Raw genomic sequence first — 15,109 nt, 5'->3', positions numbered from 1 at the left:
TCCCGGGTAAGCTCTATTCCACGAGCTTCTGAATTTCTGTCATCAGTCTTTCTGGAAAAATAAATAAATCATGTACTGTACATATTCACATCCACTAAAAGGCTTTCTCTCTAAGGTAATGAAACCTTTGTCATCTTAAATAAAACAATATCTTTGTGAGTAGAAAAAAGAAAAAAACAAGACCTCCTTTAAGAACTTAGTTCATTTCAGCTTGAATTCATTTATATTCTTTAGACTCATAACCGGATAATCTCTGGTAAGAGTGTTCAGACCCCTGTTTTCCCAGTTAGTCTGAATTAACTACAGACTCTTCTTTGTCAAACCTCAAAATCGACTCTGTGAATGTCTGTGGCTTATAGAAAATGATGCTTGGTTACTAAACAATATAAGATCATTTTTCAAACACATACAGTGAGTTTCGTGACGTAGTGCTCAGAAAGGCTCTGTTCCATTTGCATTGTTAAACCTGTCAGTGGCATTTTGAATGAAGTTTTCTCACTTCTGGAACAGAATCCAGAAGTTTTATTTTCACTTCGCCTCTCTTTAGGGCACTGTTTTTTTTTTTAATTGAAGTGAAACTCACATGCACAATGTCAACAGGTGTTTCATTCATTGTACATAACAAAGAACCAAAGTGTGCCACTGTGACATGGTGTCCATTCAACAAAACAACAGTACGTGAAGGTCAGGTGGTAAGATGGGTTACCACACGTTAGATATAAACTTTTTGTTAGTGAAGACCCCATAACTGTTACACAATAACCATTAAGGAGTACGTTTTTGTAATAAGAAGCTCCTTTGAAACCCTAAAATGAACTTGGACCGTTCTTCATAACATATGTTATTACTATCTATTGGCTGCAGGGACATTTGTAAAGTGATAACGTCTGTCCATAACTGACTCACTTTCCTGGTACAAACCAACCAATCGAGACTCTTCTTATTGACTGTTGTTTTATCTAGAATGCTGCAGCAATGAGTCCTAAAACCCAGAAATGATGTAGCATTTTGCACCACCAGTTCACTTGTCTCAGTGTTTCTTTTTTTGAATGGGTGTTCATTAGATGTCTGCAATAAGGTCTGTGATTAGCACAAGTTTTAGCTTTCTTTTCTACAGCGTATAAAAACATCGATAAATACTTCACTTCTAAATTTTGAAGTTTTTCCATGTCTCAGACAAGGCATTTGCTAAAAACCATGGTCTAAAGTTTTGTGGTGGTGACGCTAAAAAACTATGACCATGGTGTTGTTTGTTTATGGCACAACATTAATTTAGCTTTGGCAGTTGCATTTAAACTTCAGAATTCAAAAATACATCCGTTTCTAAAGATTAACATGTACGCTGTAGACTTATTTTTTTGCAGACTTAATGAAAAAAGCATTTTTGAAATATCACATCAGGTTTTTGTTGAGGGATCTCAGGGCAATGCTATCTTGTGAGTTGGCCTACAGCACTCTATTAGGGGCGTACCCTTCAAAACACTAAGCATACACATACTCTCTTACTTTGGTGTTTTTTCACTTCAGCTCATATCAGTTCAATTCAATTCAGTTTTATTTATATGGCGGCAAATCACAACAACTTGAGTAACCTCAAGAGGTTTTATATTGTCAGGTATTGAACCCACAATAAAAAGATGATTTTGCATCTAAACATATTGAACCATTGCTGCGGACTTGTAAAGAATTAAAATATTTCTTTATGTCTTGGAAGGTACAGAAAAATCATGGAACACTATCTGTAGGGTCTATCCATCCCTCGTTTTGCAAGAAAGGGGCTTGCAAAAGGTGTCACAGGGCGAGGGGTGGGGTTCACTCTGGGCAGGTCGCTGGTCTGTCATAGTTATCACTATTAAAAAGCCTGAACATGAAAGCGGCATCAATTTAATGACTGTTGTTCAAGAGAAAAGCCAGTTAACTGTATCTTACGAAACCATAAACATCTTGTGACCACTGTAAACCACGTCATGTAAATCTCCCTCTGGAGGCTTACTGATGGGGAAAGCCCTGCTGTAGAGGTCATTGAGAAGGGCTCGGATGACTTATTACAGCAGTGACGCAAACAAGAGAGGGAGTGTACGTTTAGCTCACCTTCAGATAACAGCACCTTCACCTTTTACCCTGTCCTCCTTGAAAGTGTTTAAATGTGCGATGGAGGACGACAGATGGCCTCATCTCTCTTTCATTTTCCCACAGATTTTTTCCCCCTCCCCTTATCGCCATCATCATCAGTCATTTTTTCTCAGCATTCTGTTGTTTTGCATTCTGACTGTCCTCACACCACGCACGTCATCGACAGCTTATCAAAGCAACAATAAACCGCCCACGCACCCCTCCCATTACAGGCCATTAGCAACCACTTGCATTGTTGGGATTCTCATAGTGGGTCCCGATGGAGTCGCTCAGCTCGCTGTCACAAAAACAGAGTTGGTAAAGTTAAACTTGAGGGCTTGAGTAGCGAGAGACTGACAAGACCTGTATTGATGATGGAAATGAGACGAGTGATTCAGTGTGGGGGATGTAAATGCAAATCTATTATAATTACACCCGAAGGGGTTCCAGGTGTTATGTTTTTTTTGTCCTATAAGGCCACATTTATGAGGTCATATCTTTTGCATTAGCACGCTTGTTTCATCAACTGTCAGCTCGGCTTCTATTTCATAACAATCACTGTCTGAAAAATGTAATTTTCCACACGAATATATAATCACCATTTTCTCAACTCCTTTGTTTACTTGCACAGACTTTATGCAAATCTTTTCAAGCTGACACATGAATGGCGCCGGTTCACTTCTTTATACCATTACCACTGAAAGGCTTTTACATAAAGAGTTCCTTCACGTTTTCCCTTTTAACACAATGCTGACATGCCCGCCTGTGTGTACACTGAAAAATCTATTGTACAGCATGTACAGCCAGATCAGTAGAATGCCTTTCAAACAGTCTTTTGAGCGCAGAATTTGCTCATTGTTGTTTCCCCAAAAGATGCGAGCGCTGCTTTCATGTAAAATCATAAATGGTGGGAGCGTTATTTACAAGCAGCAAATAAATCTTTGTGTCCTGTTGCACGGGGACAGGGTTTTGATTAGTGAAATATGCCAGACTCAGCTGGAGAGGTTCTTATCCTGTATTATGTATTGCAGCTCATGTGTTAGTTTGGTATAAATGAAACAGCATCACTCAGCTACCCCCTTTTTTTTTAAAACTTGCAGCGATAGGAGGATCTAGTGTAGGTAATTTTACACTCAACAAATAATTTTGTCTGTAGAATTTATTATTTATTGATTTGTTCGAATGACAGCTGAAAACTCAGTTTATAAAGATAGAAAACACGCAGACATACACGGAGAGGAAGAAGGCACATGCGCTCATGGTCACTGTCAGTGCAGCTCGTATAGAATATCCCTCACCAAAGCCCAGAGTCATATTCGATTAGCAAAAAAACAAACAAAATTGATAAATGACTGAACTTTTTTCCCTCGGTTGCTTAATGAAGCGAATCATTTCAGCCTCACTCATATCAGCTCTACTTGAACCTTGGAGCTGTGGAAAAAGTAAGGCACAAAACCTTCACTCTATATTTGTCTTTGATTTGATTATAAAAGAAATAACACTGTTATTCAAAAGACCCGCTGTTGCGAGGGAGCTTTGCCTCGGTTTCTTTTCTTAGCTGCGGAGACTTATTGCTGTAACTGTATTGCCGGAGCGTTGCTGGAGGGCTGCAACAGGACAAAGACGCTGCTGCCGATCCCTGCTGAACACACACATTAAAAGTAGAATCGTGCCCCCCTCCCATCCCTTTTTTTCGGTTTCTTGTAAGGCTCGGTGCCGTAACATGTGTTTTCAAAGCCAGCTGCCTGCTGCTTTATTCATGTAGGTATCAGTCTAGTTAGTGTGTGTGGAAAGAAGTTGCCAGCAGAATTTGTCAAATTACAGTTTGACTGCATTTCTTCTGGTTTTGTTTTTTTCAAATTAAAATCGTTTGTGAAGTAAAAACATACTTTGGGATGTAGAAGTTGCTTTTGGGGTTTGCAGACTTTCACAGGTAGGGATGTCTTCTGAAAGCACTGTGTGAAGGTTTGGTATAATCCCAGGTGTGTGTGCGGGTGTGTGCTTTTTTTGTAGCGTGTGTGTGTGTGTTGGCTGCAGGGGAGACAGTGCTGCCCCATTACCGTAATAAGGAGCCGGTCTGACAGCAGCCTGACAAGCTCCTGACAGACAACAGCCCAGCTTTGTGCTGAGTTACTAGAATATTCCTGGCATCTCTTGCTTGGGGTTAACTCCTGGGACACAAAAGCAACACTGAATCAATTTAGATTTAGTAGATTTGGAGATTTCTTTCTTTCTTCAAATGTGATTTTCAGCTTGACAAACGACAGTCACTCAGCAGTATTAATGTGAAATATTTTCTCTTTATTGAATTGTCAGGGTCAGGCATTTGAGCCACATTGACAGAACAGATGAATGCTTACCTTTTCGAGCGCCCGTGGGATTATATAAGAGCTGCTTATATTGCTTGCCAGAAACCCAGCAGACAATGTAGCTGTAGAATTGAACCACACAGAAATCTACATTGTATGCCAGGTTCAGGACGAAAGCAAAGGTCTCTCCGAGGGCTTTTCAAATACACGTTGCTGCTTTTCCTTTGGAAAAATACGCTCCTTTAAATTTCTCTCACAGAACTTTAATATTTACAACCAAGGACATTTCATATTAAGAGAATCTTGCAGAGGCCAAGGAGAGAAGGCGAAATGAGTGAGAATTTAAAGAAGAATGACAGAGGAGGAAGGAGTGAAGAAAAAAAACCAACACAAAAAAGCCTTGACAAGGGGCCCTTGTGGAGTTGTGACACAGAGAACATCCTGTCTGTGGGGTCACAGGATGGAGCCCCCCTGACATCGCAGCCAATGCGGGGACTGGAATGTGTCACTTAGCCAATAGGAAGAGGAACGAGCAAGCTTGACTGGGAAGTAGGCAGAACTGTCAGAGACCCAGTAGCCAGATGTAGCTGCTGATTGCTACACAGGATCTACACTGCCTACTGAGCAACTGACAGCAGCTAGAGAGGCGTGAACTGCGAAGGCTGGCCGGTTTAGTCGTGTCTGGGTGGGGAGACTCTGGACCCCATCTGAAGAAAGAGTGAAGAGAAACAGAAAATAGGTCCATTATGAACACATACAGATCTCAGGGACAGACCAATTATGTAAAACAACAAAAGGAAAATAAGAAAGAAGGAGAAGGTGTGAGTGCAAGATGCAAATATGTAGAGGCAAAGGAAAGAGCACAGGGGGCAAACTGCAGAGACGAGATCAAGCGGGAGAAAATGAGGAGCCCGAGGGAGGGGAAGGATATAGGAGATAATCTGCTGACGAACATCTCCAAGCATGGCATTATCAGTTGCAGATTCCTGTCATTCTTTCCCATTAGCCCTGAGGCATGACAGACAGAGCCACCGCCGTGCCGACCCAACGCTGAGCCCTACGCATAAAGAGAGCGCTAACTCAGTCTTCATAAAACTGCAACCTAGATACATGTGATTGGAGGAGATGGGTAACCTGGAAGGAGACAGCGGGGCCGATCTTTCTCCCTTCATTTCGCTCTGCATACCTGAGGCCTCATGACTATATTGATCAAACATTCTCTGACCAGCTGATGGTCACTTGACTCCACTTTCTTTTTATTAAGGGAAATGTGCTGGCTTCTCTCTCCCCCTCTCTCTACTCTGCCCCTCTTTCCTCCTCCTTCCTCGCATTCCAGCGTTCTGTCACCGTAAATGCTCTTTCTGTCATATGCGTCTTTACATTTCCCCCATCTTACTTTTCCTCGTTTCAGCACCTCATTTTTTTTCACCATGCCAACTATGTCATATCGTTTGTCTCATCTTACCGTATAAGAGAAATTTCTCTGACAGCTCCCCAACTGAACTTACCTGTGAGCCTAAGGTTTAAAGTGCTAATACTGTTTGGGCTCCCTGCACTGAGGGATTTGAGGTAGGGAGAAGGGGAAGTGGCCTAGAGCTCTGTTCTTTTGACAATAGTGGCAAAGAAGCTGAGAGAGGAGGGGACAGTGGCGAAGACAGTGTTTGATGCAGATTTTTTTTTTAAAGAATGAATTTCTTACCTCTTGTGGGAATGGCTCGCGGTCATTTATCTGGGACAATCCATGCAAAATCAGCAAACCTGGAAAAAAAAGGAAAGTGATACTTAAGACTTCAGATGCTAATTTTAAGATGTAAAAAACAACAACAAATATAACAAAAGATGTCGTTTAGCATAAAATAAGGACCGGTGTGTGTTAAAGCTGTGCTAGTGTAGTGTCAACAGGTCCAGACTGGTGAGGCTCAGTGAGTTCACTGGGCTAAGAGGCAAAGTGATAAGGTCTATGTGTTATCGCTTCCCTTTTTTTCCACACTTTGGTGATGCTGCCACTGCCGCTAGGCAGAGAGGTCAAATGTACATAAGCCAATCAGCTTTTTCAATTTTTCAGTCGAAAGCAACACATTGAGTTGATGCGATATGGACATGCTTAGGAGGACAGAGGGTGAAGGCACACAGAGACAACAGAGGAAGTGAAACACCATCTCAGATAAGCCAGATTAATCGGGGTTTTCATCAAAGCGACACCAGCTCTCGGTTTTTAAACACACGTCTTGTGCATACTCAGATGCTACGGCGTTTGAGGAGCTGGACTGAAATAAAAGCAGGTGGACAATCTGATGCTTAATACTAGCCAGGAAATCCAGGAAAGCGAGCATGCGTCTGTAGTTCTTCCTCTAGAGAGGAGTGAAATGAGCAGTGATGCGGAGCGCTACAAAACTGCAAGATGAAGTGGGGAAATGCAAGCAACCCAAGCGACAAGGGCGATTTGGACTAGAGGAAGAGGGGGTGAGCGCTAGGAGGCCTGGGGATGGGTGAGGTGGTTCGAGGAGGGGCGAGGCCAGGCGTGCCATTCCATTCCTGCCTGCGCTGGCCTATTCTATTCCTAGAGTGTGGTATATGGCAGTTGATGTGGCTTTCGTCTTAGCTGCCTTGAAGATGACTGGGCCTTTACCACATCCACATTCACACACAGACACACACACGCTCGAAACACATTCACAAAGTGGCAAATGTGTTCACATATACACCATGTAGTACACACACACACACACACACACACACACACACACACACACACACACACACACACACACACACACACACACACAAAGAGGAACTGAATCATTACCCTGCTTTAGCCTCAAAGTAGGGGGTGACCACTGTACAAGTATGTGTGTGTATTTTGTGCAAGCACGAGAGTTGCAGTTCTACAGTGAGCGACACTGGTTCACTGGTAGTGTGCATGTGCTCGTGCTGTTGCTCAAGTATGTGTGGGCATGTGTGTGTGGGTGGGTGTGTAGGATGTGTGAGCTGGGTGTGGATGCATTCCCTCCCTCGCTCTCTCTCTCTTGCTCTTTCTGCACGTGTGTGCGTGTGCAATACGTCCAGCACTCCATCTTTAAAGTCCCCTACTGTTCCAGCGCTGGGCTTATTATCTACAGTTGCTCTTCCAACAAAAACAAAAAAACAAATCCAGAAAAAAAAACAGCCTGGAACTGTATCAGTTTATTTTTGAATACTAAGATTTGGATAGAAAAATTGATGGTAGAGAAAATTGGACTTTAGAAGCGCAAGCACATATTTTACTTTTTCTCACTGAAGCTGTCAGTGCTAGAAGAGAATTGGTGGACACTGACAGACTAAAATTCAAGAGTTTAGATTAAAATAAAAAAAAAAAGCAAAAAACAAACAAAAACAGTCCACTTAATCTTTTAACGTCCACCAGGTCACCCGCAAACCATTGAGCATTAAGGGTTCTAGGTTGCTTTTAGTTGCACAGCAAATGCACACGATTTCAGAAACTAGTTTTTGTTAAGTTTTTGTTTTTCCAAGTCTCCTACATGGATTTCAGCCCTCTACTCCATCTGTTATTATTCCATCTGCGTATGCCAAAATAGGTGAAAATCCATCATTCGAACTTTAGTGTAACTCTACCCCAAACAGACTGCTGACAACCTGGTGAGTGTGAAGAAGTTCATACTTAGCTTGTTCCCATACAGCCTCGGCAATTTCGCTGGGTTAACAAAGTGAACATTGCACCAATCACTTTGCTTTCACTCACACAAAGAGATGCTTAGACTACAAGATGAGACGAGCCTGAAATGCAGTGCTCACCAACTGCTTGCCACCAATTAAGCAGCCGTTCCATGAGGCCTGCTGCCAATCAGATATTAGTTCTCAGCTCCCCAGATTTCAATATACCCCAGCCTGACAGTATAATTGGTTATGATGGGGGAGTGAGAGCTTCCAACCAAAGAGAGGAAGCCAGTAGCTCATATTCGGTGGCGGCAGAGGTTATGGAAGCTCTGTCTTTGCTGTTACCTCTGTTCGCCATCCAAAGTCATTCCCTGTTCCAGAATATTGCTATCCTGTATCCACGCTGCTAAAGTCACTTTCCCCGCCACCCTTTCCTTTCCCTCCCTCTCACTTTCTATCCTTATTATAAATTGTAAAGATAAAACAGGCCTTTACTTGTAAAGCTATCCCAAATGGTTCCTTTGAGTGCTGCTAGGTGGCTGTCGGTCGAGTTACACACTGAATCCAGACCTTTAGACTGAACAGCCAAAGAACCTCTCCAGAGGGAGCCCCAGCCTCAAATATACAGCTTGTACCCCAAACCCAGGCTCAGCCCCCCGGCCTACAGAGAGGGATGTCTGCAAGCTCTTCGAGGGGGCTGGACTGATGGGAAAGACCTGGCGAGATGACCAAGGAAAGCTAACTACCTCCTCGAGCTGCTTTATGAAGGTTTGGCAAATGTGCAGGGAGCACAGAAAGAAGGGAGCCGAAAGGAAAGGAAGGGAAAAGGAAAAAAGTATAGAGAAGGAATGGAATGGATGAAAGGTGTCCCATTGTCCAAAATCAGTGTGAGGGTACTTTGCTTTGTCGGGTCACAGGGTTTAAACAGGACCAGCGCTGAACCCTGGCACACATAGCCATAAATCTGCTTCATTAGTGCCAACATAAGGCAAAGCAGAGGCTATAATGTAATAATGTAAGCTCTGTCTGCAAGAGGCACAACCCGGCTACTGATACCTTCACTACCTCCACCCTGAATACTAACGCACGTCTTGACAAATAGCCCAAAGAGACTGAAAGTAGATAAGTCAGTTGTGGAAAGTTTGATTTTTAGCAAATAATCAGAAAGTCTGGATGTTGTTGTTGGGAAAACTGTTGAGCCCACTGTGTGTCTTCTTTTAATCAAGAGTACACAGGGATTTCATTCTGCTCTCTTGAGTGTTGTATGCAGCTTGTCTAATAGCAACATGACCACAGTTCCTTCTTGACGTCGTCCTACTGAAGCCACTTTGAATAATCAGCCAAGCTGAGTCATTGTGCTAACTGATTACCTTTGGAAAACAAAAGGAACACCTTAAAAACGCAGCTCTGCGGGCCTTGCCCATTGATCCTGGTTTTCCATGACGTGCATCCGTCTCTACAGCCTCTTTCTCGCACATGCACGCACGCACACTCACATTGCAACTTATTGGAATTCAGTGAGGCCCAGGTAGGGGAAGCTTTGCCCATATATGTGCAAAGGAGGAACCAGGCCAGGTGTGTGTGGTTAGTACACGTTGGAACGTTCTTGAACACACACACACACACACACACACACACACACACACACACACACACACACACACACACACACACACACACACACACACACACAAAAGAAATGCACACAAGACGTATGCAAACACACAGAATCTCTAACGGGCTTTTTCTGTTGTGCATGCACACACAGTGCTTTGAGCCCTGCGACATCTAAGTTATCTAGCTAAGCTCTTAACACTACAATCTGCCTGTGAATGACAGACTTGTGTAAGTGAGCTGTTGATGTATAAACAAAGACAAGTCATGCGAAAAGGAAAGTAGGGAAAAGAAAAAGGAGAAATGAGTCAAGTCATAGTTAAGATTGTTCTTGCGCCGCTTAACCCAGTTTCAGTTACATAACTCCTGTCAGCGTTGGAATAACTACGGTATGTCACAACGCCTCACTTCCCGACGCCAGCCGCTATGAATGCAGTTCAAAGTAAAGCCTGCCACAGGTGACTTAAGTCCTAAGTTCCTCCAGCCATCTGCCACCTGTCATTATGCGGTCCACGTTTGCCCCCTCCACTCCACGTCACGAGCACATTGTTCCTGATATTAAGTGTAGCCGTTATATCCTTTTGTTGTCAAATTGAGTGTGGTGGAATAAACAGAAAAGCTGCTTTTATCACTACCGTGTGGATATGTGACCATTCCACAGCAGTTTGTCAGGATGACACCTTTCTAATTAACCTAACCTGCTTGCTTGAGGTCCTTTTCAGTACATTAAAAAAAGAATTCTTCCATTTAAAACTCACAAAGAATAAATATTTCGTATTAAAAAAATTCCTGCATGTTTATCTTTGACCATAAACCTTTATTTGTATATATTTTATTTCCACTAGTTAATAACCAAATAAAAGTAATATAAAAATAAACTAATTGGTATTAGCTCTGCATCTCTACATTATGTCAAAAAAAGTAACACATGTCAATATATTCATTTTTTATGGGTTAAATCTGCTCAGCCAGTCATGGCCTTTTAAAAAGATTTAAATCTATTTAAAAATTGAAAGTTTAACCATTCTGTTGAATAGTTCAGTTTAGTTAGATTGACTGAGCTTTACAGTGCTGCATCACTGCCAAGGTTAAAATTAGGTTCAGTTTGACTAAAAAATGAAAGGTTTGTAGATGACTCACCTTGCTGTTTTTTCAAGCCACTTTTATTTGGTTGTTAAATGGTTGTAATCCAATAGCCCCTAAAATCTCTACTCATGCCAGTAATACAGTCAGCAAATAAATGTATGATGCAGATGTAGATTTCTCGCCTTTTTTGTAACCAAATCTCAATGTTGCTTTGACATCTGGAAAATTATCTTAATCAACATCTAAATAATCATAATAATAATCATAAAACGTAAGAAACTGCTACAACATGCCCTGGATTTGTATACGTGACAAAAAAAAGTGCTCTCCTCTTCTTATTATCCAAAAACCAAGTCATTTACGTTTGCCTATAGAAGCTGCAGAAAGGTGGTTGGCCTGAGATGGTTAGCTGCTTATTGTCAAGTAGCACAGAGCAGGGTTCACTGTGTAGGCAGGGTGATAAGACAAAAGGGCAGATTCCATGCTAATCTGGGCTTGGGAATTTAATCTTCCTCATCAAGATACCTGCGATGCATCTCGCCGCCAATCTCTTTTCTATCGTGCACTCGCGCCGGAAACGCTGCCCCGATAAGTGCCGACAGATCCTCGCGCACCAACGTGACAATTCCTTATCACCACTCCTCACTCTCTTTCTCGCCGTCTCCCTATCACACCTCCTGATAAACCATAAACTAAAGTGGGGACAGGAGGAGTGTAGGAACTGCAGTAAGCTCAAGGAGTGGCCATTATTGTGTCGCAGTAAAACAAAGGGTGTGCATGTCCGTCTGTAGGGTTGGCTTTTGGCAGGCACCGGCATGGTAACGTGGTTATGGTCCACACACACACACAGAGGTCACCCTGATAAATTATTTTCCTGTTTGTTTCCTGAGAACGGCCTCTTACATTATCTCATCATCTTGATGAGATCGACAGATTGATAGCATGACTTCCTTCTTTGTTGAAATTCTTTAAGCGGAAATCTAAAAGTGTAGACGGTCACAAAATAAACCTTCGTCCCCGAAAGTGAGTCATGAGGGAGCATTATTACGTGTTAATGCTGGAAACTTTCCCTCTTATTACATGACAAGTAAGAGTAATGATAGCTGGAAGGAGCATTATGTTAGTCAGAGAGAGTGGGAGACAATTTGAAGAACAACAGCTGGGCAGAGAGCCACAACTCTTTAAAAAAAAAAGAAGATGAAGAAAAGAAGAAAAAAAGCCCACTGCTTCAAGACACACACCCCTCTGTTCAGATTGTGACTAAGCCCGCTTAGGCAAACACATGTCACCCACAACCACTAGCACTGATTCACACGACTCCTTAAAACACTCTCTCTGTGTCTTGCACAGACCAACACATATACACACATGCGGCGGCAGCGCTTTAAGAGGTGGTAACCAGGAGGGACAGCGGCGACAGCGAAGGGGAGAATGACTCCAGAGTGCCGGCTCTGCAGTCATCAGACGTCACTCCTTTGCAGCCAATCATGTCAGCTGCCTGCCATGTCCATTCATAAAGAAGCCACATGCTCGCTGTCCATGCTGTATGATATTTTATCCACACCCCACCTCCCGCTCCACCACCAACGCCACCGCTTCCACCTCCACCCCACCCCAGACGCTCAGTTCATTCATGCCTTCTGCTGCAGAGCAAAAGGACTGTGCTATCTGTGTCAGTTGAAGAGGGGGGGGCACAAACACACAGCGTGACTGAAACAGAGAGGAAGTGGTGCTTCTGTATTTAAAAATGGCCCATTGACCACAAAGACCTATTTTAATCACAAGACTTCATATCAGCGTTGCCTTCAACAGACTATGTCTGGTATATTACCGCAGCACTGATGATAGCACACACCATACATTTTGCCTCCCATCTAATCCTGGCTGTGCGACTGTAAGTCAGCCTCAGAGCAGAGTCAAACAAATCGGCTGTGTGACAGTGAATCAGCTCCTCTGTAACGCGATCGCAGCGCTGGGGACGCTCACGCTAGTGACCATTCAAACTCAGAGCAATCCGAGACAAGCTGAAGGTGACCAATCACCAGCTTCAAAACAAAACAAAATTGAACAGAAAGAAAAATCAGAGCACAACTTCACTACTTCAGGCTGTGTGAGAGTTTGCCGACAGCCTACAGACTGCTCTTCCTCTCCACCTATTAAGGATCTGGGAGCAGTTTCTCAACCTTAACTTGTAACATATGATATCCATCAACAGCAGCAGCAGCAGCAGCTCCCCTACTTTCTGGGAATCTTTTCCCTTTCTTTTCTTTTTTCTTTCTTTTTTCACTTACCCGTCTGGGTGAGAGTAGTGTTTCCTCCCAGCGCTGAGTTTGGAATGAGGGAACCCCCCCACATATGCACACCCCTTCCCTCAACCTCCACTCGAATTTCTTCCTCTCTGGTGTCTTTTCTTTAAGTTTTTCCCAGTGTTTCTGGGCGTCCTCTCGCTCTGTCTCTGCTTCAAAGAGGGATTCCGGGTTCCCTTTCACTTTGACTTTGCTTGGTCCAACAGAGAGTGAAAGAGAGAGAGAGGGAGGGAGAGACGATGTTGGGTAACGGTGTCTCACCCACGTCACTGCCCAGGACCGTGAGGGCAAGTGACATAAAGCTCGCCATAGCTCAGCTTCTGAGAGATTTCATCCTTACATGTCTCCTCATCTGTTTCCCTGTCTTTTTAGCCTCCTCCCGTTGCATTCTTCTGAGTGTAATCAGTAACAGGCTTAAAGTGACAGCAGCAGCACTGAAAAACCGGCTCTCTCACTCACACACAGAAGCACACACTTTCACGTACGCACAAAAAGACACACACACACACACACACACACAGACAGCTTGTGAGGCTCCCTCTGGGCTAAAGGTGCTTTCCCAGAGCTCTGGAGACACTACAGCCGTTAAACTCCCTCTAAGCCCCGCCAAAGTTGCACTATCACATGTTTCACAGCAGTCTATCTCTCTCTCTCTCTCTCTCTCTCTGTCTCTCTCACCTCCTTCCTTTTCTCTTACCCTTCACCCTCCCCTTCTCTCCCTCAACCCCTTGACTGACACTGTCGGACATACTCGCTCACACACACTCACAGGACTGCTGCTTCTCCCTCTCTTATACATAGAGGGGGCTGAGCCTAAAGCAGTGTCCTGTTACAGCTCTCAATTGAGGTTAGGGAGAGGACATCCATTCAGAAAAAAAGAGAGGAGGGAAGAAGGAGGGGGAGAGGGAGGAGGAAAAAAACTTAAGGGTAGCCTCTCTGTCTCTCTCCCTCGCTCTCTCTCTGTGTATGTGTGTGTGTGGTGGGGTCTTCAAAAGCAGGAAACTCCCCCGCTAGAGAGTTGAGACTTCTATTAAAAAAAAAAAAGGAAAAGAAGGACTGCTTCTCATATAGTGCTTTGTTACTCGAGCACTATACTACATGTATCAGTCAGTCATTCATACAAGCGCTTTTTACAATGCCAAAGTGCTCTCTGTCTAACTTTCACACTGGAGGCCATTCAGGTGATCGAACCTCCCGCACTACCTCCCGAGCCGTAGCCACTCTGAAATGAATATGAAATAAGGCAACACAAACAAAAACAACAGCTACAGTCTTTGTGACTTCCAGCCTACATTCTCCACCCATAAGGACATACACCCACATAAACAAATGCTATATATGTGCATCGTATCTCGACTGCTTCATGCGCCACATTTGAAGATGGAACTAACAAATGGGCTGCTGATTGAGACCACAAAGAGAAAGTACCAGAGTTTACAGAACCGGACGGACTCATAAACAAGCGAGTAACCACATGTTGACCACAGCTACTAAGAAGAAAGTACCCAAGTTCACAGGTTAAAAAAAGAAAGAAAAAGAAAACGGGGCAGGAATGGATGATGACAGTTCCTGGGGAGACTGTGATATATTAATTTACAGGAGTCTTTGGCACCTTTTGTCCCCCTGATCTGAAACTTTTGACCTGAAGCTGCCCTCGACCTCAGTCAACCCCCCTTGGTTTCTACCTCCCTCCTTGGAGCTTGCTTTCTCACCTACATCCTGCTATTTTACCCCAACTTCTGCCAACCACACCTATGAACCATCACCACCCTGCCCCACCCTCAGCTTCCATCCTCCTCCTCCCTGCTCGTGTGTATGGGGTAAGAGTGGGCTGAATGGGAGTCTCGAACTGAAGGGATCACATAGTTGGTTTGTTACTCACACGGGAGGCCATGTGACTCACCAAAGGCCATGCTTCACCCATGCTACGCTCCCGTTACACATATTGTGGTACGGAAACACGCACACACGTTTTAGTGGAGCCGGATAAATGCTTTTGTCAGACCTCATTCATAACTATTTAAATAA

The 15,109-nt window shown here is 43.6% G+C and overlaps 1 long non-coding RNA gene across 1 annotated transcript; it reads right to left on the bottom strand.

Annotated features, from left to right (window-relative positions):
• Positions 1–4,392: 4,392 nt before the first annotated feature.
• Positions 4,393–13,831, bottom strand: LOC308409559. The gene is made up of 2 exons (XR_013974023.1): positions 6,121–13,831; positions 4,393–5,128 (listed from the first exon to the last, which is right to left on the bottom strand). It is a non-coding gene; the product is annotated as an uncharacterized lncRNA (long non-coding RNA).
• Between the last annotated feature and the right edge of the window lie 1,278 nt (positions 13,832–15,109).

This window comes from Rhamphochromis sp. 'chilingali' (genome assembly GCF_963969265.1).
Source record: "Rhamphochromis sp. 'chilingali' genome assembly, chromosome: 14".
Classification (NCBI taxonomy): domain Eukaryota; kingdom Metazoa; phylum Chordata; class Actinopteri; order Cichliformes; family Cichlidae; genus Rhamphochromis; species Rhamphochromis sp. 'chilingali'.
This window is presented reverse-complemented; position numbering and strand designations above follow the sequence as displayed.